The 26,750-nt window shown below is 43.6% G+C and overlaps 1 protein-coding gene and 1 long non-coding RNA gene across 2 annotated transcripts in view; one reads left to right on the forward strand and one right to left on the reverse strand.

Moving 5' to 3' along the window:
- CDH8 (cadherin 8) overlaps positions 1-733 on the reverse strand; it is a 151,287-nt gene extending 150,554 nt beyond the window's left edge. The window contains exon 1 of the mRNA XM_032121976.1: positions 155-733. The gene's annotated coding sequence lies outside the window, so the exon portion shown is untranslated. The remainder of the gene's footprint in view (positions 1-154) is intronic.
- Positions 734-845: 112 nt separating this feature from the next.
- Positions 846-10,421, forward strand: LOC116449981. The gene is made up of 3 exons (XR_004242621.1): positions 846-1,195; positions 1,780-1,837; positions 4,794-10,421. It is a non-coding gene; the product is annotated as an uncharacterized LOC116449981 (long non-coding RNA).
- The last annotated feature ends 16,329 nt before the right edge of the window (positions 10,422-26,750 follow it).

A 26,750-nucleotide genomic window follows, 5' to 3' on the forward strand; every position in this document is an offset into this window, starting at 1 on the left:
CACCCCGGTTCAGCCTAATACCGCACCTATGGACGAGGAAGGCGCTCGCCCAGCGCACCTCGCACGCACACAGAGCCCAAGTCAGCCAGAAACCCACAGAGAGAGAGCCCTCTGCCAGCCAGCCGCAAATTGTCTGAATAAAATGAATACTCACTCTTTCAAGGAGCAAGGGAGCCGCTCGCCCACAGCCACTTCACGCACGGATTGAAAGGATGAGGTAAAAAAACATCAGCCAGTCCCTGGGAACAGGCAGGGTTCTCCAGATTTTCTTCTCATGCTTTCCTAGGCTGCCGATGCTGGCGGAGCCGCTGGTTGCTGGGCTTCCCGGGTCTCTGTGCCTGCATGCCGGAGTGCAGTTATTAATTTCTCCCGTCGCACAAGCCAGCGGCAGCCGCACGTCTCCAGGAAAGCAGGGATATTCCAAATAAATCCGCTAATTCCGGGGCTGAGCGCACTATCGTGCCTGCCTGCCTGCCAAACGTAACTGTGAAGCGATGTGGAAAAGTGAGCCGGGAGCCTCCCCTGACAGCTCTTATTGGGCTGATCTCGGAGGCAGGTCTAGCGCTGGGAAATTCGTGTAAGCACTTTGGGGTGGTGGTTTTCCCCCTCCCTCCGCTGCCCGCCTTCCCCCCGGCAGACACACAACTTTTCCAGGGGCGGCGGCGCCGCTCGCTCCCCGCGGCCGTGCCGGGCACCCGGGCCGCCAACTCCGCGCCGGGGCATCTCCTCCGGCCGCCCGGGAGCGACGGAGGGAGGGATGCGGGATGGAGGGAGGGCGGGCGGGGGTGGGCACCGGGCGGACCCGGGGGCGGGGGGGCCGGGCCCGGAGCGGGGCCACCGGGGACGCGCCCGCCGGGGCTGGGACGTGCCCGGAGCGCCGGCGAGGAGGAGACCCCTCGTCCTTCGGGGGGATGCCCGCCGGGAGGGGGGGCCGGGAGAGGGATGAGGAGGGGATGCGGCAGCACCCCGAGGGGCCGCGGGCAGCCGCTCATCTCCGTGTGCCAGCGCTGCGGGCGGGAGCCCCGGGGACAGGGAGGGCATCCTTTAAAACGCTTTTCCCAAGACGCTCCGGAGAGCTGCCGGCGGTTCAAGGCTCTCCGCAGCCTCGGTAGCCTCGGGCGCTGCGCGGAGCAGCCCCAGGGCAGCGCCAGCCGAGCTCCGCGCAGCGGGAGCTGGATGAAGGCAGCACCGCGCAGTAAGTCCTTGACCCTCGCCCCGTTCCCAAATCCTCTTTGTGACGGACGGCGCCGGGATCCTGCACAGCCCCGGCTGCTGGAGCGCCGGATGCAGGCTCATGGAGGGCAGCACTGGGCATCCTCACCTGCCTTTGGCTTTACAGAGCTGGAGGGGGCTCGTCCCATCCGAGGCAGATAAAAACCACGGCCAGCACCCTGCGAGGGACAGGCCACTGGCATCCCCTGCCCACCTTCCTCATCCATTGAGCTTTTCTCCTTTTCATATTGCATGGACTGTCTGTTGGCAGATTAAATGTATTATTTTTAATAATACATCATAGCTCTGAATCTTCCCCAGGTTTGATGTTTGCCGAAAGGGGAGGGGTAAGAGCACAAGGTGTCGATGTGGTCAGGTACAGGTAGGGACTCTTAAAATGGAGGACTGGTTCCACACTGAGCTAGTGCTGTTGGGGAAGCTTAATTGCACTCAATTCCATCCTCCTTCTCCAGCTCTCCTTGACCAGTACGACGTTGTGGTTGAAATGAACATGCTGTGTGGTTCTATAGTACATTGCTGGTTCATTGCTCAACTTTATTTTTAAAGGGCTGGTCATCTGAACCTCATTCAGAGCGCCTGAAAGCCTCTCCACCTTAAGCAAAAGGTAAGATGACTACTTTGTTGAAGATCTACCTAGGATTGCAGAAAGTGGACCCTAATATTCCTCTACCTAGTAAGAATTCCATATAATTTAGTTCCGTGACTGTTAATCTCATTTTCCATGCTGATACTATGCGTGCATGCACACGTGTAAGACAGTGCATGAGACCCTCCATGTGTAGCTGCTACTTGCTCTACTTTATCTTAGCTAAATGCAAGCTATTGCAGGTAACAGGTGCATTTCTTGCACAAATCCTCCTCCTGAAAAGTCTCAAACTGATGGGAATGTAGCAAAATGCACCCAGAATGTGCCATTTTTCAAGGTCAATGAAGAATCATCCAACTACCTCTTTGCTTCCCTCAGTCCAAGCGTTTACTTGCCAAGCTGTGAGCCTGGGAGGATTCCTTGGAGGATGGATATAAAAATACACAATACTTGAAGCAGGCAGAGAGCCCTGAGGGAAATACAAAACACTTGGCTGTGCAATAGATGAGATCAGAAATGTGGCTTCCTTTTACCTGGGGTTCTGCTGAGGCAAAGGGTATTTTTCTCCCCCATCCTTCCACCAAGCAAACAACACAGTGAAAATACAGATTTTTGTCACAAGGAAAGCATGAGTATGCTAAGCCTGGCTTTACTCGTGACAATTAATGCCAGTTTTCAAACTTTTTGAAGGTTTCAGTAAGAGTGGTTGCACACCTGGTTTTAATTTCTATTAAAAAAAACACCTGATGGAAGAAACCAAGAATAAAAGTTCTTCCTAATAAGATCCCTCGTGTCCCAGCTTTAAACAGGCAGCACAGCTGTATGTGGGAAGAAAGCTAATGGTAGAGGTTGTACCTCCAAGTGCAGCTTTAAAGTTTAGTTTTTTGTTTTGATTCCAACCTTTGCCTTGTGCCATTTGTTCTACGTGACCTTTCTTGCAATTGGAAATTACCAGGGCAAAAGCTGTGCTCTTTTATCCTCAGGTTGTAGGAGAGGATGGTAAGTGTCTTGTTAAAATGGATTATGCCATCCATGGATTCCCCTGCTGGAAAGCCTTTCAGATGATGGAGTAAATCTTGACAGGAAGAAGTGTATGGATTAAAACTAATGTAAAAATAAGCTTGGAAAAGCAAAGGAACATTTGCAACTTTCTGCATCCTATCCAGATGAAATGATTTAATGATATTTATCATAGTGAGATATATATACACACACTATTGCATAACACTGATGAATATGCTGGCTAGAAACTGTTTCCTCTTAAATAAATATTACAAGGAAGATTATTCCTCTATCTTCTAAATGGCCATTTCATTTTTTAAGCAAAAAGCAGCTCTTACTCCAATTGCAATGGGATGAAGATTTTTAGTTTAATCACTGTACTGAAGAAAGAAGTCATCTAAAAAATGCATGTGATTGAATGCATCCTGGATCAAACTGGAATGCAATTTTTGGTATTAAATTTTGGGATCAGGAAAAAAAAAACCAACAAAACAGAATATTTCCAAAATGTATTGGCTTGTGGTATGGGTTGGTTGCTGGTTTTCTTATTTTGGGGTTATTTTTCATCTTGTTTTTGTGGTATTTTTTGGTTACTTTTTTTATTTTCTTTAGTTGGGGTTTTTTTGTTTGTTTTTGTGGTTTTTTTTTTTTTCTCTTAGGTGGGTTTTAGTTTTTTGGGGTTGTTTTTGTTTGATTTTTTGACTAGTTGTGATGGAGAATTGGGGAAAAAAATTAACCTCTGCTTGCAAGAGAACCAGGAGATTTTCTTCCATATTGCTTTCCTTTTAAGAGTAAGAAGGATTAAAACCCCAATGTGACTTCCCATGCATATACAGACAGGAAATATCTATCACACCATGTGACATAATGGAATTCCACCATCTTTTCTCACTTTCATGTTTTTGTGAAAACAGTTGTTGATTATCATCTAATTCTTTGTTCCTCAGCAGTGTGAGCAACTGTTTCCTGAAGACAGAGAGTTTAGACCTTACTTCTTAAAAAATACTCAATAGAAGTGGCTTGAAATGAGCTCTTCAGGGGCAGCTCAGTCACAGCACAGCCTTGCCAGGGCCACTGTTGGAGTCAGTGTTAGGGGTCATCTCATTTAAATAACAATGCCAAAGTCAGGGCTTGAGAGAGGAAAAGAAACCACTGTACTAATTCGTTATATTCACATTTTATTCCATCAGATCACCTACCAGTGAGATATTTCCCTCAAAGCATTAGTAGCTGATTTCAGTTTTTAATATGTAAAATAGAGCCTGATCCAAAATTACATGCAATTAATGAGTCCAGAGTGAATTGCTTGATCAAGATAAATGACTTTACTGCACGCTACTTTTGCTTACAGGGATTGCCACAAAAATGCCACTTCAAAGCAATAAGAAATTAATAGCTGATTTGAAAGTTACTAAAGCAAGTTTGTGGACTAGTGGTGTCACCTGCCATTGTTCCATTAAAGCTTTAAACACATTAAATGCTGTTTTCTTAGGCAATACCCACTCTACATCATTGGCACCTTTTGCTCAAATTATGTGAGGGATTATTCCCTAATTTAGTTTGCTTTGCATGCTAGAATTAACATTCCATAAGAAGAAACAAGAAGGTTTATTTTAAGTCCAGAACATTTCTGAATAAAATATGCATTTTATCAGCTCCCCGTGCCAGCACAGAGACATAATTGCCTTTACAACATGTTCTTATCACTGTCTTGCAACCTTTAAAACCTGCTTGTATACAGTTATCACAAGCTGGTTATCAGGAAAAATAATGATCTCCTGTGTTTGGGAAGTCACTGAAGACATCTGTAACTTGAAAAAAAAAAAATCCATTATATAGTGCTTACAAGTGATCCTATAGATTAAAACAAGGGAAATGATACTAGCAGCCTGTGAGATAAAGGTACAGGGTTGGGATAGGTTTGGTTTCAATTTTTTCCCTCTGAAAGAAATTTCTGTTTACATTTTAACAGACAAGGCTAGAAAGCCTGAGAGACGTGAGGGATTTGCAAAGGAATGCCAGATTCCTTCAGAGATCACACATGGTTAAAATTCAATATCCAACACTGGAACAGAAAGCTTGGAAAGCCCCACTGGAGAAAGAGCAGCAGCTGCCATAAGTTGACAGAAGTGATTCTCAACCACTCAAAAATCCTTCCTTACGAGTCTGGCCTTCTGAGAAAGGCATCTAATCCAACTCCATTCCCGTGTTACTTGTGACGTGAGAAGAAATGGATGCACTGATTTTGATGTTACTTTTGCTTTAACTGGACAAACACATTCCTATAACCATTCAAATTCCTCCTCCAGCCCAAGGAAAGGTCTGTCCTGTCAGACAAAAACAAAGGTTTAAGCCAACAGCAGCCCTGGGCTTGTGGGCCCTTAGCATAGCCTTTCCCATTCCCAAACACTCCATTTAGAACTATAAAACACAACTAACTCTGAGCTGCTTCCACTCTCCAGAGATTATAAAATATAAACCCCCCAATTACTAATATATGTACCTTTTGAACCAGTGATATTGTGGAGTGCATAAAAATAGCAATACATTATCAGGTTTTATTATTCCTTGGGCACTGTTTGCAATTTTGACTAGTTGCTGTCAGGTTGGCTATTAGAAAAACAATTATTCCTTTTGTACATCAAACACTGGGAGGAAGACAAAAGAAAATTATATCCAGCAAGGCGTTCAACCGTTTTCTGGGGGGTTTTTTGTACATTAATGTACAGAAGGATACAAGTTTTACAGGACGCAATTTGGGAAGTTAATTTTTTGCTGTGTTTTCACTCTGCCTCCTGAGCGTCAGGAACGGGATCGGTCGCAGGAGCTGTGCAAATATTGTTTGCTCTACCTCAAGTGCCCTCTAGTGTGCAGTAATTAAGCAGGTTAAAATAATTTTTTTCCCTTTTTCTTTCCCTAACAGCTACTACTCTAAATCCCAAAGTAATATGTAACACTGCTTTTCTTTCAGAGGAAAGAGAAATTCAATGTTCGCTGCATTAATCTTGTGGCTATAAATGAATTATCTCCCCTATGCAAAATCAAATCACTCCCGTTGCTGTCAGATTTTTATTCTCAGAGGTATAAGTTAAATGAAACTCAGTAATTCTTTTTGGGCATTGTGCAAATGTCAAAGTACAAACAGTTTTTGGTGTTATCAGAACCCAAACAACAGTCTTCTCTCTGCAAAAGGAAATTACCATATTCATCAACAAAACATGACCCTAGAACAAGATTAACAACAAACCTCCTAATTATGCTTCTAGAGGCTTTTAAAAGTACTTTTTGCCCACAGTTTAGAAAGCAGGCAATTCTAAATGGATATAAATAAAATAATATTGGGGCACACGTGTAACAAGTTCTGTGTGTTCTCATCTGTCCTGTAATGCTCATGTGCTCCCTCAAAATTCTGGCATCACTTGGCTGGGCAAATCCAGTCCTGTCTGTCAGTGAGAGCAAGTTCTGTGCAGCGGCTGCCTGACACCAAAGAACAGTGAGAGGAGGAGAAGTGAGAGGATGTTGAGAGACAAAAGTGTGGAGAGAGAATTACCAGCTGCAGCTCCAAGAACAAAGAATTAAAAACTATCAGTGTACCTGCAAGAGGGAGTTTAACTTATTTATAAGTTTAAATAATAACTTTAATTAGGTTTAACTTATTTAATCTTATTTCTAAGGGCTCCCCTTCATTTAAAAAGCAGACTTGAGTTCCCCACATAACTTTCTCCACTGCACAAATGAGTTAGTTTTGGGGAGAACCATTGAAGAGTTTTTCCCCACTCCTCATTTCACTGTGGCCTGACCTTGAAGGCAAGTATTCACTTTCAGGCAGGATTTACCATAAAATTCCAAGATAATAGCAAGCTTAAGCATACTCTAAACAAAACAGATTTCTAATGGACTTCTGAAAGCTGAGGTAAGAGGGATGGGTGGATCCCAGGAGAGATGAAATGGTTGCCTATAACAGGGATATGCTACACAAGGTGAGAGAATAGAATTTTTTATGAGTTGTAAAATCAGTAGGACTTCCTATAAGTGGAAAGAGTCATTATCCCTATCTCTGAGCTGGGCTGTGGTGGCAGACTTGTGGTTTCCAAGTGAGGTGCTGAGAGAAGCACACAGGATTGTTTCCCGTTTGCCAGCTCGGACTCTTTCTTCCCTGCTTAGCAGCTTGGCTTTGCTGAAAGGTAATTTTTGTACCTTGACTGTTCCTTATGCATTCTGCAGAGAACACACAGTTCTGGTGCAGTTTAACATCCATAGGAGGCGAACAGGACAGAGCTAAGCACCACACTTTGCCAATACATGGTTTTCTAACACATAATGCCCTATTTTAACCTATTATTACAGCAATGCTGCATCCAGGTACTGTGGTAACAGTAACACAACAACGAGAGTTATTCCAGAAACAATGCTGGAATAGATGCTCTCATGATTTAGAGCAAGTACAGAGCTAAAGTACATCAAGGTTAGACAGGTCTTGGCAGGGATCTGGGTGAATAAACTGCCTTCATTTCCAGCAGATTTGAGTAAACTTCCTCAGGTGTGTTCAGCCCTCATCATTGCAGGGATAAGAGTGACCTGCTCTCACAGCAGCAGCAAATACACCTGCTCTGGCTGTCAGGAGAACAGCAGGAAAGGGAAAAGCCAGTCAGTGGCAAGGGCAGCTTCTTGCTGTAAAATGGATGCCTGAAAAATGGACAGCATTCTGCCACCTCTGTCCTGAAGATAATAAATCCCTTAAGTTTAGCCCAGCTCTTCATGAAGTGCCTTCCTTATCTGGAGGAGAAACAGATCTTAGGTCCGTGTGAGGTGACAGTTACAGCAGGTGAGCAATCCAGAGGGAGCCATGGTTACTAATGGAAGGGAAAGTAGCACAAGCCCCAGGTTTCAGCATATGCCACCTGAAGAAACTCCCCAAAAGGTACTTTTGCACACCTCATAACCCAAATCTAATAGCAGCACAAGCTGAAATTAGGCTGCTAGCTCAAGTGGTATTTGTTTTTCCATTCTGAATGCAGTGTCAGATTAGGAGTATATGCTTATTTCAAAGTACTTTTCTCCAGAGAGTTCTGGTTTGTTTCTTTATTTAATTAAGAAGGTAAGTCAACATATTGCCCATAAAGTGATTTTTTTCAGCAGCTAGTGACATTGTAGTTTGGCAGACTGATCTTAAAAAAAAAAAATCGTAATACTGTGGTAAAGCAAAGCAACCATTTCCCCTAAAATATTTCTGGTGCATATGTAAGAAATACTGCTAATGAAGGAGAACATCAATCACTTAAATCCACAGGACTCAATGCTGGAGGACTTCCCTTCTTCAGTAAGGAGCTGAAAAGCCAGAGCATATAGAGATAGCATAATTTTACTCAAAACAACTGGGTTTAATGCCAGTAATTTAATGAATCAAGTAAGTACCTCCTGAAATATATTCTAAATTCATTTACCAATGCTCAGAGGTGTTTTTTATTGTCAAATGCAGTAAAATCAAGTGAATAAGTATCTGAGACTGAGATGATGCAATTAATGTCCCCCAGAGGAGGCAACATGAAAATGATGTGACCGATCCTCAGCTTGTTGATCCTCAGATTCTTTGCAAGCCTTTAAAGAGAGAGTAGTAGAAGGTGTGTTTTCCATGGATAACTCCAGTCAAAGAAGCTAGCCCTGGGATAACTGGAGGAATAGCAGGGCCTGACTCACTGCTGTGCTAATTTCACTAATTCCAGCTTAACACCAGAGTTACTGTGGTAAAAGATGACCTATATTTTTATTTAAATTAAAATCTCTAATATTCATCAAATATTTATAAGAATATATAACAAATAATTGTGGCAAACATTGCATAATAAAGATGAAAGGAAAATTAACCTTGTGAATTTTTAAATTGAAGAATAAAGACTATTACATTAATAAGACTTAATTATATCATTAAATATTTAAAATTATGTCCTCTAATAAATGTTTTTATTTAACATATTTCTTTTTTATCTATTACATTAGTAAAATCCCTTTAAGATATGGGAAAAAAACATGGAAGGGCTTTTTGGGGTTTTTTTATAGCCATGCAAATACAGAAAAAGTGAGAAAGGAGCCATGTTACCTCTTCAACTCAAGGTCAGCTCTCAGGAGAGAACAATCTGTACTTCCACGAGCCTCAGCTCCTGCATGGGCTTGTGAGGGGCTGTTTCTTTGCCATGCATTTTTCTAATTATGTTCTTCTTTTTTAGGCCTAGCTTGGCTCTTTCTGTGCTGATGAACTGAGTTAAGCCAGCACAGATAAGCCTTGCCTCTGTCCATGTTTGTAGCATTCCATCGAGCATCGCGCCCGCCACTGACAGGACACAGGGGTGAAAGCAGCACTTGGGAACTCCCAGGGAATCATCATTGTGTTAGTTTAAAACAGTCTAGTTTTTTTAGTGGGCAGAGGAAGCCACAGGAGCAGGTTCTGAAAGATGAAACTAGTGGAAGCTTCTACCGTGTCCGGCACAGAGCCAATTGCTGAAGGCTCTGATGATAGGCAGGTTGCTAGCCCGATTAGAGAAGTTGGTGATGCCTCTGGGATGACATATTTAAGTAGGGAAAAGAAAGCAGGCATTCTTTTTTTTTCTTCTGAGGGGTGGAAAGGCAGCCACTGGGGCCATCCAGGCAGGGCCGGGGGGCCGCTACCGGCCTCACACCATCCACAGGCTGCGGGCTCGATCACGAGGCTTGAACTCTCTCTTCAAACTTCTCTTCAACTTTCCCTTACGGTACTTGTTGGCTATCAGTCTTGTGCCGGTATTTAGCCTTAGGTGGAGTTTGCCACCTGCTTTGGGCTGCATTCCCAAGCAACCTGACTCCAAAAAGCACCAGGCCCAGTGTGCTGGGGCTGCCCCTGTGGTGCTGGTGGGGACCACCTGGCCAGTGACGAAAACATGACAATTCCCTGACACGGAGCAAACGAGATCAACCTTTTCAATGCCATGAAGCTCTATAAGAACCTTTCAATTGATAGAACTTGACAACAATTTTCTTCCAAGTCAGAGAAGAAGAAAAAAATGAATACACATGAGGACAACCAACAGGGAAGCACCAAGGTTAGTGAAAAGAACGAGAGAGAGGAGGTGCCCTGGGTGTCGAAGCTGAATTTTTTTCTACAAGCCGTGGTGAGGACCATAATACAACAAACTGTTTTTCCCTGTAATTCATGAAGTGCATGGGGGGTGCAGAGGACCACTCGCAGCCCATGAGGAAAAGTGCTCACGCTGGAGCGAGTGGATGCTGAAAAGCTGTAATCTAGTGAGGAACTCAAACAGAGAGAGAAGAGCCTTGCTTCCAGAAATAGAGAAAGAGAGCCCTTGCTTCGAAACTAGAACAGCTTATCCTTAAAAGACTAAACCCCATGAACTAAAACAACCCACGATGTGCAGTTTTGGGAAGACGGCTTGGCCTGTGGGAGCGACTCATGTTACAGCAGGTCGAGCAGGACTGCAATTTGTGATAATTAAGGCCATGCTAAGAAATTTGCAGGAAACTATCTCTTGTGGGAAGGATCCCACGGCACAGCAAAAGAAAGAAATTCCTTTCCCTAAGCGTACTGAAGAAAGATTTTTAGGAAGTGAAAGACCAACCAAAACCCCATGTTTTGCCTCCTTGCATGGTCAGTGAGAAAGAGAGAGGGGCTGGGAAGAAAATAAGTGTTCTAAAGGTTTATTTTAGTTCTCATTGCCCTTTTTACTTTTAATTCTGTTAAGAATAAATTTTCTTTATACTGTTTTAAGTTTTGAACCTGTTTTGCCTTAGAGTGTTTTTTTCCCCTAATTCTTATCTCAAATCATGAACCCTTTGTTATGATTCTTGTGGGTACCTGGTGCTTTTAGCCAGCGTCAAACCCACAACACTCAGGAAATACACACCTTGCAAATGACAGAAAGGGTCAATTTGATAGCAAAGGATTGGGGGGTGCACACTTTGCAAGGGGTACAACCTCCCATCATCCCTCTAGGGATGTCACAGATTCTTTTCTCAACATTAATTCTTCTCACCCTAGATTTTTGTAATTATTCTACAAACAGAAGAAGAGTTGGAGCAAAAAGCTTCTGCATCAACCCAAATTCAGCCCATAGCATTGCACTCCTACCAGAAAGAAGTTTCTTTTTCTAGCACACCTCCAAAACTTTTAATGTTTCCCTCCAGTTATGGCACTTCAAAGCAGCATTTTTATCTCTTCAGTGTACTCCAGTCACCTTTTCTGCCTTGGCTGTGCACACAAACCCCACAGCCAGGTAGTCTGCCCGTCTCAGCTTTCCCCTGAAAACCCAGGTTTTACATACACTCGCAGTAACACTGATTAAAATCAAATGGCAAACAGTGACAAATCTAACTCATCAGCATTGCAGATTTATCAGAGGCTACAGTTTAATGGTGCTTTAGTGGAAATTCTCTTCATTTGCAAGCACACAAAATTCTGAGGCCCTCTCTGCTTAGTTATTGTGCTTTTCAGTTAAGCCATTCTTTCTGTTTACCACAGTAATACTTATTCTGATCTAATTCCCACAAGGTCTTGTTTATTTTTGTAATATTCTTCTGACTTCAGTGGATTGTGTGTTTTGTTGCTATGATTGTCTTCCTGCTGTCCCTCAGCATTTCCCACTCCTCTATCCATCCTGTAATTACAGAAATGTTATTTTTTGGTAGACAGATGCATAGGGTTGCTGGCAGGAGTACTGCCATTATGCAGTCCAAATACTGTGCAGAATATTAAAGAATTGTACGAATCAAACTTAGTGAAAGAATCTTGTGAATTATCAAAAAGCTTGAACTAAGTCTGGTTTTCTTGTTTACACATGGGATAACTCACCTCAAACTAGGTAACATTTATTTACATATGGCAGCTAGGACTGCACAGGAGATAGAGTCTTCTAATTAGCGCTCCTGATGCTGCAAACATAAACAGGGATAAACACATATTCCATCATGTGTAGCTGCCACTCACATTGCCACAGTATTCCTTTCTTTTCAGTGCACAAGTAAAACAATGCTACGAAGCAAACAAGCACTGAGCTTTCACTTCAGTACCCGCCTAATAATGTCACACCTTATTTTCAGGAGATTGTTTATTTGGAAAAGTTACCAAAAAAACAAACAAACAAAAAAAAAGCCATGTCATATCCTATCACTTCACTTAACTAAGGCTCAGGAGGCTGTAGAAATAACATGAGAGCTTCCCACTAGTGTTATGTTTTACTGTGCTTTAAAGTTTCCACAAATAAGGCATCTGTTTCTGCCTGGCAAGGTACAGAATAGTGAAAAGTGACACTATGCTCTCAAATAAAAAGCTTAATCTGCAGAACAAATGAGGAATAAAATACATACCATGGGTCCAAATGGCTCACCACTGAAATGTAGAGTAAAGCTGTCTGCCTCGGCACAGGTACAGCCCAGAAGGTGACGGGAAGTTGGAAAATGCCCTGGCAAACACTTCCAGCTGGGTGCCCACCAAGATTTCACCTGGGTGTGTTTCAGGGATCTACCACAGCACATTCTGGAAAGGCCCCTGCCTTATCCTCTGTGTTTTTGAAAAGATAGGGAATATGTGAGGATGCTGCCAGGAGAGAAAGAAGGGCTGGAACTCCCCAGCTAAGGAAGCTTTCTCTTTGCAATTCTGTCCTTCCTGTTCACTTCAGGGTGAGTGGGTGGCTCCCAGCATCATTCCCAGGCTCTGTTCTCCCAAGCACTCACCTCCAAATCACACCCATGTGCCCAGAGGGTTCAATGGGAGGTTTGCCAACCTTCCTTCTGAAAAGTCAGTGCCCACTGTCACTGGGACTAAGACAGGGTTTATAATTTCCTTTATAGCCCAGACATGCTTGGACAGCTGTAGGGCCTTCACACAGACTTCTAGTCTCCCCACCACAGTTCACTGCACACCCTTACCCTGAGTCGTCTCATATATAATTTAAATGTTTAATGCAAAGTAAAGCTAATGTTAACAATACATATTTTCGAAGACTGACAGTATAATGCTTTGTTTCCTAAAGGAATAACTGGAGTGATCCATAAGCAAATACAAAGCCAAGTAACACTGCCTGAACAGACATAATTTGTGCTCATCCTTGAGAAACCTTAGAGTGCATGCATCCCTTCCTCCTTCCCAGCTAGGCAAGGTGGGATTGACTGTGGTTTTCTTTCAGATGAGGCATGAAAAGCTGCAGTGCACTTTGTTCTGCATTGGTATTAATGATACCTTTAGAAGTGGGATGTCTTTGATATCTATTGTGTGCTGCTGACTGATGGCTCTTTCTAGCCTGGAAAGGTACCTTGTCTTAGCAGCTTTGTGTGGGCTGAGAGTGAAGGCCACAAGAATATTTTGAAGTTGAAGAATTTTAAATTAATATAAAGTATTGTATCATTAAAGCTGAGATAGTAATACCTTTCTAAATTTGCCCTAAAACTTTCTTTGTCCGTTCAGGAAATTATTAGATATTATCCTACCTTGGTTCTGGATTTTCTTTATTGCTGTTCATTCTCAGAGGCCGTGGATGAGAATCCCCACCAGCAAGAGCAGGGACAGCAGAATCACTCTCTGTGCAAAATCTCTCGCTGCAAGGGCCTCCCCCCTCCCCACTTCTATAATAAAACACTCAGAAGCAGCAATTCTGGTAATTGTCTGACTAATATCTTCATTATCAGGGAGTGTTATCTTTCACATGCAACAAATGGAGATGGTGCTAACATCAGCACAGAAAATAAGGATTAGAGAAGGGGAACTACTCATCAAAGATAAAAAAATCAAATAATTTATGGCACATCTTTTTCATAGCCTGTGTTAGAACCTGCTGTCTGTAGTAAAGAAACATTAAATAAAAAACAACTTGTAAAAATACATTTTCTTATTTTTTTTACTATACTAGTAATAGTTAAAATGATTTTGCATGAGAGAAGACCCACATTCTACTCCTGGATTTTAAGGATGCCATATGAAGTGTGAGCAGTGGATAAGAGCACAAAAGCTTGGAGACAGGAGGGAAAAGGGTTTCCTGCCGGCTGGGGCAGGAAATCAGATGGTTGCTTGGAAGTGCAAGCTCGGAGCAGCTCGGCTGGGGAGTGATCAATGCAATGTCTGGGAGGAGCTGTTTGCTCTGCAGAGCCACCTCTGCTCTGCCACTGAGCATCAGCCACCTGGGCAGGCTTGGGAGGAGAAGGGCTCGGGACTGCTGGCTCACTCCTGGGCTCAGGAGCAGCTCCCGAGGTCAGGGCTCACACCAGCAGGGCAGCGTGGGGAACAATCAGGGCTGCTGCCCACGCCAAACCTGCTCTATGAATAGACAGCCTCATCCTCTAGGCTTGTCAATCTGTCACCCAGAAAAAAATAGAAAGGAAAATTAAAAGGTTATGATGTTATCGTCTCCAAAAATAGGATTTCAATCATCCTGGAGAAGTGCTGTGCTGGGATATTTTCACTCAGGTTCTGCTGACATCTCTTGACTGTCACCAGCACCGAGCCTCCTTTCGGGACTCCTAAAGGTCACAGAGCACTGGGGAGGTGGAGGGAGACATCCACTTGGGTGACCACAGGTAAATGTTTGCAGGATTAATTTGATGTAGAAAGAAATGAATCAGTTTGTCTGTGTTTCTCTTTGCTGGTGCTGACAGCACCAGAACAGTAGAGCCTTCTGTTCTTCAGCACTGCCTCAAGTCCACCAAAGACCAAAGGTTAGTTCCTAAAAAAGGAGCTGCTGCCTGAACCAGTAGCCTGGTTTTCTATATTTCAGAGTTGGCATAGAAAACAAAGGATCACAGCATGCAAGAGTAGAACAGACTAGTGGAAAACAGTCTAAGAATAAAAGGAAAACAACCAGTAAGTCTCAAACATTACCTTTGAGAATGAAGAAAAACTCACGAATGCCGTTATCCACTTTACTTGGAAAGACAGAATTCAACTGAGTCCACAGAAACTGGAAGAAAATGCCCTGCTCTGAAAGCAAAGTGAGAGACGAATTCAGTTCCCAGGCCACAGCAGAGGGTGGCAGGGGTAGGTGTGACCCCTGAGGTGCCAAGTGCCACACGACAGCCCACGAGTTCCGAGTGCTCAGCACTTCTGAGGGTCAAGCCTCTGGCTCTGTGGCATTTGAGACTCAGTCTCTCTATAGATTAGGATTGATCTCCCCTGTCTCTGGATAAAAAAATAAACAAACTGTAACCTTGAAATTGTCATCCAAACCTGGAGTCCAGCCAAAAGAGCAGAGACAAAATCCCCTTGAGAAGCAGAACAGCAACCCCGGAGGTCACTATCGATGCATCAAACAGAAACAGTGGATTTTGATACAGCAAAGACCTAAGTAATTTCATTTTTATTTAAAAACTAAAAGTGTAATCATATTTTTTTTTCACCTGAAATGCAGAATTGTGCCCATTTCCATTTAAACACAGATACTCAGAGGATACCTTAAATATCCTCTTGGAACTGAAAATGCACGTTTGAAAGCAGTGCCATTACAGAAGACAATTTTTTTTTCCACAGCAAGAGGATGGTGTTTTACTGCCCTCTTTGTTGTTTTGGAGAACAGAGGGAGTTACCAGCAGCTTCAAATTGTATGGAGGAAGCAAAGCATATCCAAGCTAGGAATGGCTCCAGTTAACTCTCCAGAAGGAGGGATTCCAAGTGGCCAAGCTTATATGGTCCATTGCAAAACAAAGGAATCTGTTGTGTTGTTTGGGGATTTTTTTTGCTTTAGGTCATATTAAAATGAATAAAGAACTCAGGCATGCTGTAGGCTCTGCTTCCACAATAGCCTAAAACTCTGCTTCAGATTCACTGAAAGCGAGGAGAGCAAAGACCACAGAATGACATTTCAAATGTTTGTGCTTAAACGTAGCCCATGGCAATGTGTGCAACAAATTTCCTTATTTTTAGTCGGGCAACACCCAGCAGGCCCCAAGCAAATGTGCAGCTGCACAGAAAAACGCACCCTCAGTTCCCAGTGGTTACCAAATCTAAAACTCCAGACATTTGAACTTTGCTCCTGCAGAATATCAGTCTAAAAACAACAACAAACATACAACAACAACAAAACCAAATGCAAAACTCCCCCGAAAAAACCCCAGAACACCCCAGGAAAGCAAATGGGAAACCATGCAATAGTAGACATTATATAAAATAGCTGCAAAAAGCAAAGCAAGAGACCCTCAAAGCTTCAGCACTATATAAATATGAATAAACAGAGGCAAGCATTTTGAGGGGAGGTGGAGGGAATTTGATTGCTCTATCCCTGACTGTGTTGGTCACACTGTGCACCTACCAGGAATGCATTTTATTATCTAATATTTATCACTTTTGATGGTCACAGGTGTTCCTACTTCAAAAAGATTTTAGCAAATGCCCCTAACTGTGTGACATCTGGATACTGCCATCACTGTAACGAGAGGTAACTTTTGCCACTAGGCTTTGCTCTGGCAGATGTGGTTTTAGTGCCACTGTTCATTTCCTTCCCTGTTAAAATGCAAAACATTAGCTTTTACTTACAAACAGGCATAGCCTGTTCTATTCTACAACGTGAAGTCAGATCCTTTTATACTCTTAGTCCACCAAAAAAACCCCATTAAACAGAAAAATGTTTCACTTGTTAAAATACTGTGTTAGATTCTTGGGTAATATAAATTAAAGGCCATGAAGCTGTTATGAGCATGGAATCCCTCACCACATTCACAGGGAACAATTCCTTCCCAATATCCCATCTAACCCTGCCCTTTGGCCGTTTGAAGCCATTCCCCCTTGTCCTGTCATCCAGGCCCTTGGAAATAGTCTCTCTCCATCTTTCTTGTAGCTCCTTCAGGGACTGGAAAGCCACAATTAAGAAACCACCTCTTCTCCAGGCTGAATTGACACTTTTCCTTAAATATTTTTAGCATGTTTTTCATGTTTTTGAGAATATTTAATATTTAAAAAAACAAAACAAAAACACACAGGAAGGAAATCTAATGTTTTCTGTAAACCTGCAGAAGGAAAAAGCTGCTTTGAAGTAAGGTGCTGAGCTTAAAACATTTTGCATGAAATATTTTTCACAAAAACATAAAAAAAAATCCTTGGAAACCTTTTGTTTTTGGAACCCCATATGCAGCTGAGCAAAATTAACCTATTGTTAAATGCCAAAGATTATCAGTTCCATTCAGCTGCTCAGGCACTCAGCAGGGCCAGGGGAGCCATGCCCTGGGGACCAAGTAGCTTTTAATCTCTTGCAAAAGAAAACAAAACTACTCAAATAGAACCTAAAAACCTATAGCAAAAAACATTATCCATGTTGGATGACCGTCACGTTGGGAACAGTGCTGTGGGTTACTCCTAACTGCAGAAAAAGACAAGAGAATCAACAAGTTTATGAGTTATGCAACCCACCAGAGATCTCAGCAATCCAGCTCGAGTAAAGAACAAGAGAATTTGGATTCAGAGTAAATTATAGGGCATTTAATCAAGCAAAATACTACAGCATGTATAGTACTGAAAATGGACATGAAATTGCACAGAGATATTTTTGGAAAGTGTGACCATCAAGGATGCAAAGATATACCAGAGGTCTAGGAAATTTCCAGTTTTATGTAGTGTATTAATATCAATCCATGTCAGATTAGACAACCTGTAGTGACACGGATATAAATTCCATTCTCTGATCTGAGGAGTTTTTTGCATATTAAATGATATAAAGCATTCTACACCTATGCCCAGTTCTGCAGGAAATTAAAGCCTATGATTATCACTTGTCTAACAGCATCAATGTAATAAATGAAAGGCTGTGAATAATGGTCAGCAGGCTTCTCAGCCATATTTCAAACTTTTAGAAAATAATCCATTTTTGGCAGATCATCTGACAAGTTCACAACTTTAGATCAAGGCTTATATTATGTGTCATCAGTATTCTTTTGTTCATCTCATACCTATCAATTTTTGTTCATCAAAATCGAGGGCTGTGTAAAACGTAGAAGAAATTTGGCATGTTATGTGGGTCATTTATGGAAATCAAGAACATGATTTAACATTAATATACATAAAAATGACTAGAAATTATGCACCACAAATCCAGATCAGTTTGTGGCTTTTTAAACTCCATTGTATAATACAAAGCATTTCCTCAGTGAGGGACTGTTGGGGCCCTCCCCCTGCCATGTGTTCCTGGGAGAGGGGCCCTGGGGCGGAGGCACAGGGTTTCCCTGCCCCTGGTCAGCCTCGTTCCCCATTGGTTGGTTTGTGTTCCCCTGTGTGGGCAAAGACCCTCAGGTCCCGTGATTGCGACAGTTCCTCAGCAGAGCCCCGGCCATGCAGCTGGAGAAATAAACATCTCTGAAACATCTATCAAGAATCGGTCCATATCTATTTCTTTTCCACGGGCCTCATTGACTGATACACGTGTTGCAGTTTCCACGCTGTAACAAATGGTAGGAACGCGGGCAGAACGATCCCCGATTCCTCTTTTTGTTTTTGTTTTGTTGTTCCATCTCTAAACTATGGAGGAACTGTGGAAAGACTCTTGGCTCTCCGAGCCACATATGGACATTTATCTTAAACTTGAAAAGATTCTTGAACAACGATTTGTAAATTTTAGCTTAATTCAAGCTCAAAAGGAACTGAAACATTTCCTTTCATGGTTGTTTAAGAACTTTTTCTACATTTCTTGGGATTTAATTCCTACCAAAGACTTTTGGAAGACTGTTTGGACACAGTTAATTTCTGAGTCAAAATATATGCTGATGGAAGAATATTTTTGTGAATATTATTTAATTACCGAGACTGTTGAGCAATGTCAGCTCTGTCATGGCGAAGGGAAGCCTGGCTCAGGGAACGTATGGCCTCGCCCACATGGACCGAGCCCTCTGCGAGCAGCAGCGAGGCAGTTCCCGCGCGCGGGCGGAGCCACGCGAGCCGCAGTGTCAGTGGTGGAGCGAGGCGCGGCGGGACCCGGCGGTGCCCACCTGGCCCCGCGCAGCGTGTGGTGGAGCGAGCCCCATGAGCGCCCAACCGAGAGGGGCGGCGCGCGGGCGGCAGCTGGCGGCGATGGCTGCGGAGCAGAGCCGCACCTTGCCGAAATGCGCGCTGGAGCAGGGTGCAGGGGGGCCACCGCTCGAGGGCCCGGCCAAGACGTGGGCGCGGCGCCAGGCAGAGGCAGCGCAGCTGAGAGCAGAAGAGGCACTGTGCGGGGAGCTGAGCGGCACGGTCCGGCCTGGCCTGCCCGGCCCCGGATGTGATCCCGGGAGAGTGCGCAGGCACGAGCAGCCCCAGCAGCCCCGGCAGCACTGACAACCCTAGCAATTCCAGCACGGGAGCGAGCAAAAGAGAAGGCAAAAACACAGTGAGAAAGAAAACAGCAACCACTCGAAAAAAGGAAAAAATCACCGTAGCTAAGGTTTTAGGAGTAGTAAAATGTTATAATGTTAAACAAAATTATGGTTTTATAACAAGTTGTGACAACCAAGAAGACATATTCATTCATAGAACTGCTATTATATAGAATAACCCTGAAAAATGCATACCAAGCTTGGGAGATAGAGGTGCAAGGTAGAAGAGGGTTACAAGCAGCAGAGGTCACTAGGCCTGACAGTGTTTCTGTAAAAGGCAGTATATATGCTAAAAATCGTAGTCATGTTAGGCAATATCTCTATTATAACCCCCCCTACAGTCTCCCTTTCCTAATCCCACCTTTCCCTTTTATCCTATATCCTATTACCCCCAGTGTATTCCTGATCCGTTTTTTCACCCATGGTTTCCATCACAAAACCATGCCTTTGCCAATTGTTTCCCTAAAAATCCCTTTCCAATGCCAAGTGGGGGATGAAGAGGGAGAGGGAAGAAATTAACTATTGTTGTTTAGAGTTCCAACAGGTACAAATGGAAGAAACCCTCTCCTGCCTCAGTTTCTCCACAAAGCATGCTCAGAGAGTCCTGTCTCCCTTCTGTCAGCCTTAAGATGTTCCACAGAATCTGTTTGGACATTTAAAGACTCAGGAGGGCAGCTTGTTTTGTTTTAAAACTGTTCTTGTTATGTTTATCCACTTATTTTCAGTGTTAAGTTTTAAATCTCTTTTTGTTAAAAATAAACAGGTGAAATGTTGGGGTCTCCTCCCCCTGCCATGTAGCCCTGGGAGAGGGGCCCTGAGGGGACAGACACGGGGTTTCCCGAGCCCATTCCCCATTGTTTTGTGTTCCCCTGCGCAGGCAAGGACCCTCAGGTCCCGTGATTGGCACAGTTCCTTGGCAGCGCCCCGGCCATGTGGCTGGAGAAATAAACATCTCTGGAACATCAGTCAAGAATCGATCCATATATTTTTCTTTTCCACGGGCCTCATTGACTGATACGAGTGTTGCAGTTTCCACGCTGTAACAAGGGACAGAAAAATTCAGGTGGAAAAAAAATAATTACCAGATAGAATCTTAGCTTAGTTGAAGATATGTCATATATTAATGCTATTCTCAACACAGAAGGACATTGGTAAATAAGACCTATATTTCTGAATGTTAATTTTTAAAAGGAAAAATTAGCACCACTACTTCAAATGCAAACTAACTCCCATGGGTTTGTGAATTCAGGTAAAATTTACTGCAGAGCTATAGCACCACCACATACGGGATGATCCTTGCTTTTAAAAAGGAGGAAGCAAAGAATAGGCTTTTCATTGTCTGAAAAGAAATGCAAACACCAGGCAGAGTTGTTTTCGTTATCTGTGAATAGCTGAAAAGGAGACATTTGGAAAATAAATATCTTCCACTGGAATTACAATCACAGAGTCTCAGAATGGTTTGGTTTGGAAGAGACCTTAAAACCCAGCTCATTCCACCCCTGCCATGGACAGGGACACCTTCCACTGTCCCAGGCTGCTCCAAGCCCCAATGGCCAGCCTGGCCTTGGACACTGCCAGGGATCCAGGGGCAGCCCCAGCTGCTCTGGGCACCCTGTGCCAGGGCCTGCCCACCCTCCCAGGGAACAATTCCTGCCCAATATCCCATATAACCCCAGGGCTGCTCTCAATCACTTCTCCACCCCACCTGTAGATGTGCCTTTGATATTTGCTACAGAAAATATAAGAGTTTCCCAATTTTGTGATCCGGTTGGCTCTCGACTGGATGAGAACAGAAGCCAACCTGTGAAAAGAATGTAAGACCAGAGCCCAGGCCTGACTGCCTGACATGGTGTGGAGTACCCAAGGTACTCCTAATCCTTAGGGTTTAGTGCCATCCTGTCCTCTGCTGCTGATTTATCACAACTAGTTTTTGTAGAGATTTTATTCCATGGCTAAAGTGCAAAGACTTAAATGCAACAATGAACCAACACAAAATGAACAGAAATTACAGCCTCCTCCCAGCCCACAGTCAGGTGAGATTTCTGCATTTATGAAGTTTTTTGAAGCTAAGAGAGTTGAACTTGGATACAAGACTTGGACAGAAGTCATACCAGGAACAGTGGCCCAGCATTCATTCTGTTGCCTCATTTCATCCTTTCAAAACCACAGATAATGTGTCCCCTTGATTTTCCTCTATTTTCTGCCTTTGTATTCCACGCTCTGGAACATTAAAAAGCTTTGAGTAGGGATGGGGGTTGACACAAACCACAAAAAATACCAATCAATTAGCTCAATATATTCGGGAGGGTGTTTTAGTCTCATGTGATTGTTCCTTCCAGGCTTCCACAGCACATCAATCTCCTACAGCCACATATTCCAGGCGCGTAACCTGCCCTGGCTTTAAGGCGTTATTCTTTTGCATCATCATCACAAAGGCAACCTCCATAACAAAAATAATGCTGTATGAAGGCACCATCAAATAGATTAAAACACTTCACTGGGCGAAACACACCCAGGGAGCTGCAGACAATGTTCCAGGGCCTGGGAGCCGTGGCAAAGAAAGCCAAACCAGTCACCTGCCGCAGTGCTCTGGCTACACATTCCCTGACAGCTCTCTGAATAGCCAAGAACAACCGAAGATAAACTCCCCAGCTTCCTCAGATTTCACATATGGCTCTTCTCTCCAGAGGCCTGCTGCTCAAAGCCTTCCCATGAAGATGCCCCTGGGGTTTTACAGCCCCTCGTGCCATCTGCACTGCCTGGCCCTGGTCCCCTCCCTCAGCACACAGTGCCATGTTCCGGGTGTGGGAACATCTGACTGCACCTCCCTCTTTGGAATTGGGAGCCAACAGCCAGGCCCATGGGGGGAAATGGATGGCTGAGGTGCTGCACTCGGATTGACACCGACGGGGCTGCAGCCTGGCCTGCTGGCACCTGTGCGCCGCTGCTCAAATCAAACACCACTCGCGCTGCAGCTCTGCATCACAAGTCCAACTCAAACATTATCCTTATCCGAAAAGGATCTCTGCTGCGGCAAGGCTCCAGGCTGCAGTGTGATTGCCAGGGAATTGTGGAGTCTTTGCAATGGTGCTCTTCCCTCAGTGCTGCCAGAGCAGCCCTGGACTGGCTGGAGGCTCCAAGCCCCCTGGCCTGGCGTGACAGCAGCAGTGCTGTGACAGGCCAGCCTGCCACTGCCAGGCTGTTGCTGGGACTAATTTAACATCCATTCGTGCTGAGCATGGTGACAAACAGGTTTGGGATCCAAGCACTTCCCCAGGTGCTGTGGCCAGGCAGGACATTGGTATCACCCCTGTCGTGGGTGGCACTCAGGGTGTGCCCAGGGACCTGCACTGCCCAGCCAAGGGGCTCCCTCTGCCCACAGCACTGTGCAGGGCTCAGCCAGTGCTGCTCCTGTCCTTTGCTGCTCCTCCCTCATGTGCTTTGGGAACACTGAGCCCCTTTTTTGCTCTGTTGGACAGCATATCTCCCCATTTTCCTTGGCATTAGAGCGTGCCCACGGACACAAGGCTGTAGAGAAGTCTGTAATCCTGCTGATGTCCAGATCAATGGCTTTGCCATTAACATCCCTGTGCATGAAGTCAGTGCACTGAAATCACTTGTACTGAAGAAGTATTTTCTCAATAAACAAACAAAAAAAATTAAGAAAAAACACCTGTCATAGTGAATCCATCCATGTGGTGTGTGCCCTACCTGCTCTTCTCTCACAACACTTCAAGTTCACAGACTTATTGCCCCACATAAATGAAGAAAATTAATAACATGCCTAAACTCTTTCCAAGGGACAGTGTAATGAGATTCCAGCAACTTATTTGCTGGTCCTTACTTCCCTTGATTTAATTGTTCCTATTTCTTGGCACACCTCAACTTGGACTCTGACTCTCTATGCCTCAGAAGTCTAAATTCAGAAATAATGTGTAGAAGATAAGTTACATATCTTGAAATATATTTAAATATCTATTGAAGTTAATTTTATCTTTATAGACAAGTATATGTTACTGACTGCCAGGTTAAGTACACTCTGTTCTTATGAATTAGGTCTTGGTGAAGCTCATTTTGATAAGACAAAGAGCTTTTTGCATTGCTCGAATTAGTGTTACACTTTCAACCTCTCTCAAGAAAGCAAAACCCACCTAAATTCCATTGTAAATACTGAATAAAAAGTAAAAATTATTAAATAAAAGTTATAAAAGAGGTACAGCAAACAGCTGTAGATTATTTTCTTGGATATATTTATATTTGGAAAAAATCTATAGTTTAATATTATATTAAATTACAAAAAAAACCCCAAAACATTCCCCAAAGGACAAATATTGCTGGCATTCACATTAAATGTTGAGTGTGTGGGGATACAGAGAAAAAAAGAATAAAAACATAAAAAAATGCCAACTATTTCCTTCAAGTCTGATATACCCAAGTTTATGATTCACAATCATGAGGCATTATTCTGAATTCACTACCGCTCATTAAACTTCTGATTTTCTGCTGCAATACATAAAGCCCACTTCTTTCAACATGTGCCGTACAAAAGAGGGAGGAAAACCGTAAATAATAAAACTACAGCTCTGCTTTTTATCTTGCTCTGTAACAGCAAAATGTGTTAGCAAGAACTAGTCCTGCAGTTTGCTGCTCTGGCTCTCTTTTATCTAGTTTTTTGTTTAGGTTTTGTTGAAATCAACACCTTCTATCAGGGTAAGAATTCCTGTTTCATTTGTTTGCTAGGAACAAGAAAGTGCATATTCCAGAAAGGCTTGATGTACAGATGAAGCTGTCAAGAGCAATGTGAATTCTAACAGTCGTTTCTCAAATGTGATAATTACTGTTTATTTTATAGGCTTACACATGACATCCCATTATTAAAGTAACTCCCACTTCAGCTTTTATTATTACCCACACTTTTCAATCTCTTATCGACCCCAAGCAAAACTGTATTTTTCTGCACAGCAACAACAAAAAGCTAACACTCAATGTTTACTTTACCAGGAATTAGTCTTCAAGTTATTTTCACATTTTAAAAGGTGCCTCATTTAAAAATACCAATGGCTTCCATTAGGGATTGAAATTGCCCTTTAGAATAGACTGGATAAATCAAACTGTGGGGAGAACAAGTAGGACTTTCACAAGCATTTTGGAGCTAGTCCAGCTGAGCTCCCACACGGATCAATGAAGAGTTTAGCATCACTTTCCAGGACAGTGGCAACAGGAAGGGAAAAGCTGTGCAGTTTTATGTAGAATTCTACTTTATGTAGAATTCCATGCCATGACCTTGGATAATTATGGGGAAACCACAAACCTCCTGAAAATCTGCACCTGGAACATCTGAGCCACCCATGTTCTCACTCAGAAATGCAGTGTGGGACTCCCGTGCTTCACAGGAGCTAATGGCCAGTGGTCACAGAACCCCCTCGGAAGGGTTTGACAGCAGATCCTCTCCCCAGACATTGTTACTGTCTCCTTTATTCTTTATTCTTCCATGAGTGTGAAGTGGTGGCCTGTCACAATTTGGTTTAAACCAGGGTTCTCCTGAATGAAGTAAGTTACTGTATGTGGAGACAACACAAGTGTCCCACCACCTACGGACTGGAAATACCAAAGCTCTTCAAACCCCCAGGGGTGCAGCTCACTCTTCCCTATGCTTGTGTCCCTATGGCAGAAAAGCAGGGAGGGGGAATAAAAAGCATCCAAAAGTTGAAATTGGCAAATCCAGAGTAAATAAAAAACCCAATAACCACAATGCTAGGATGAATCTAGCAGGAAGGGGAAAAAAGGGGAAAAAAATGGAAACCCTGTAGTTTGGGTGAGAAAGAAAGAATAATGAGATGTCCTGTGCAGGGCCAGGAGTTGTACTCAATGATCCTTGTGGGTCCCTTCCAACTCAGGACATTCTGGGATTTTATGACAATCTGAAAGGACCAGCAGTGGTTAAAACAAGAGCAGAGGACATGCTGGATTGTGTCCCGGGGGAAGCAAGTGAGGAAAGAGTTAAAAAGAGCAGAAAAGTCAAAGGGCCAATGCAGAGACCGCACCACACCTGAGCTTTGTCAAGAGGGAGACAGGATCAGTCTTACAGACCTTGGGGTCTCACCTGCCCTGTGAAATAGGTGTTCTTTTCTCTTCCATGCATGGTAGCCTTTTGATTAGATATGCTTTCAGAAATGCAGTGTCATGGCAAAGTACACAAGAAGTCATCACAATACAATAATTTTGGCAGCAAATATAGGATTTTAGGGGATTTTCACTGAAAAACCTCAAAAAGCAGAGCTGACTGAAAACTCTTTTGAGATCTTCTGAAGATTCTAACAGTAAAGGCAGTACATATATACCAATCAACTGACCCAGGATTCACCTGAAGGAGCTACAGGAAAGATGGACAGAGGCTATTTGCAAGGGCCTGGAGTGCCAGGACACGGCAAGCTGTTTTCCATATCAGTTCATAATTGCCGTAGCATGGATAGCAACTTGAAATGGTGATCAGAGGGATGGAGCAGCTCTGCTGGGAGGAAAGGCTGCCAGAGCTGGCATTGTTCAGCCTGCAGAGGAGAAGCTTTGGCGTGACCTCAGTGTGGCCTTGCAGGGCCTGAAGGAGCTGCAGGAAAGCTGGAGAGAGACAATTGCCAAGGGCTGCAGGGACAGGACACAGGGAATGGCTGCCCAGTGCCAGAGGGCAGGGCTGGATGGGATCTTGGGCAGGAATTGTTCCCTGGGAGGGTGGGCAGGCCCTGGCACAGGGTGCCCAGAGCAGCTGGGCAGCTGGGGCTGCCCCTAGATCCCTGGCAGTGCCCAAGGCCAGGCTGGCCATTGGGGCTTGGAGCAGCCTGGGACAGTGGAAGGTGTCCCTGACATGGCAGGGGTGGGACTGGATGATTTATAGAGTCCCTGCCAACCAAACCACTCTGAGATTCCATGATTCCATGGTTTAGCCAGGCTTTCTCCTTACAAACACTTGACTTCCTCATTGGTAGGACACCACCACTCCCGAGGATCCCAGTGCTTTCCCCATCAAGGCACACACACAAACACACATTCCCACACTGCTGCTGTACTCCTTCACACCTACAGCTTTGATAAATGTTCCATTGTTTGGGGATGTTCAGATTTTCTCATTGTAAAATTCCTGAAGAGAGGAACACTAAGGAATATAAAAGATCTATGTGTGAAGTTAAAAAATAAATCCTGCAAGATTTTGCTGCGTGGACACGCTCAGTTACTGCCAGGAGCAGGGAGATGCCCAGCATTCAGCACTGATGTTTATGTGACTTCTCTGCTCCACTTGTTTTGTTATTCTTTCAGTCAGTTCTGCTGCTTTTCTTTTTCAGGAACAGAAAGTCATACTAGAATTTTTAACAATTTTTTTTTTTTTTGCTGCTGTTGTTTGCTTCTTTGGGTCTGAATTACTATAATTATATTCAATGCCTTTATTACCATCTACCTTCCAGATGGCTCTGATGAAGAAATGAAAAAGCTAATATAATATACAAAGACAAAAATTACCAATAGATCTCTTACTCTTTAAGTGATTGAAGGCTTCCTCTCCCAAAATAATATGCAGCCTCCTCCAAACTAGTCACCACATTCTGTGATATAGAAGAAAGCAGAGATTTGTAAACCC

Source organism: Corvus moneduloides, chromosome 12, assembly GCF_009650955.1.
Source record: "Corvus moneduloides isolate bCorMon1 chromosome 12, bCorMon1.pri, whole genome shotgun sequence".
Lineage (NCBI taxonomy): Eukaryota > Metazoa > Chordata > Aves > Passeriformes > Corvidae > Corvus > Corvus moneduloides.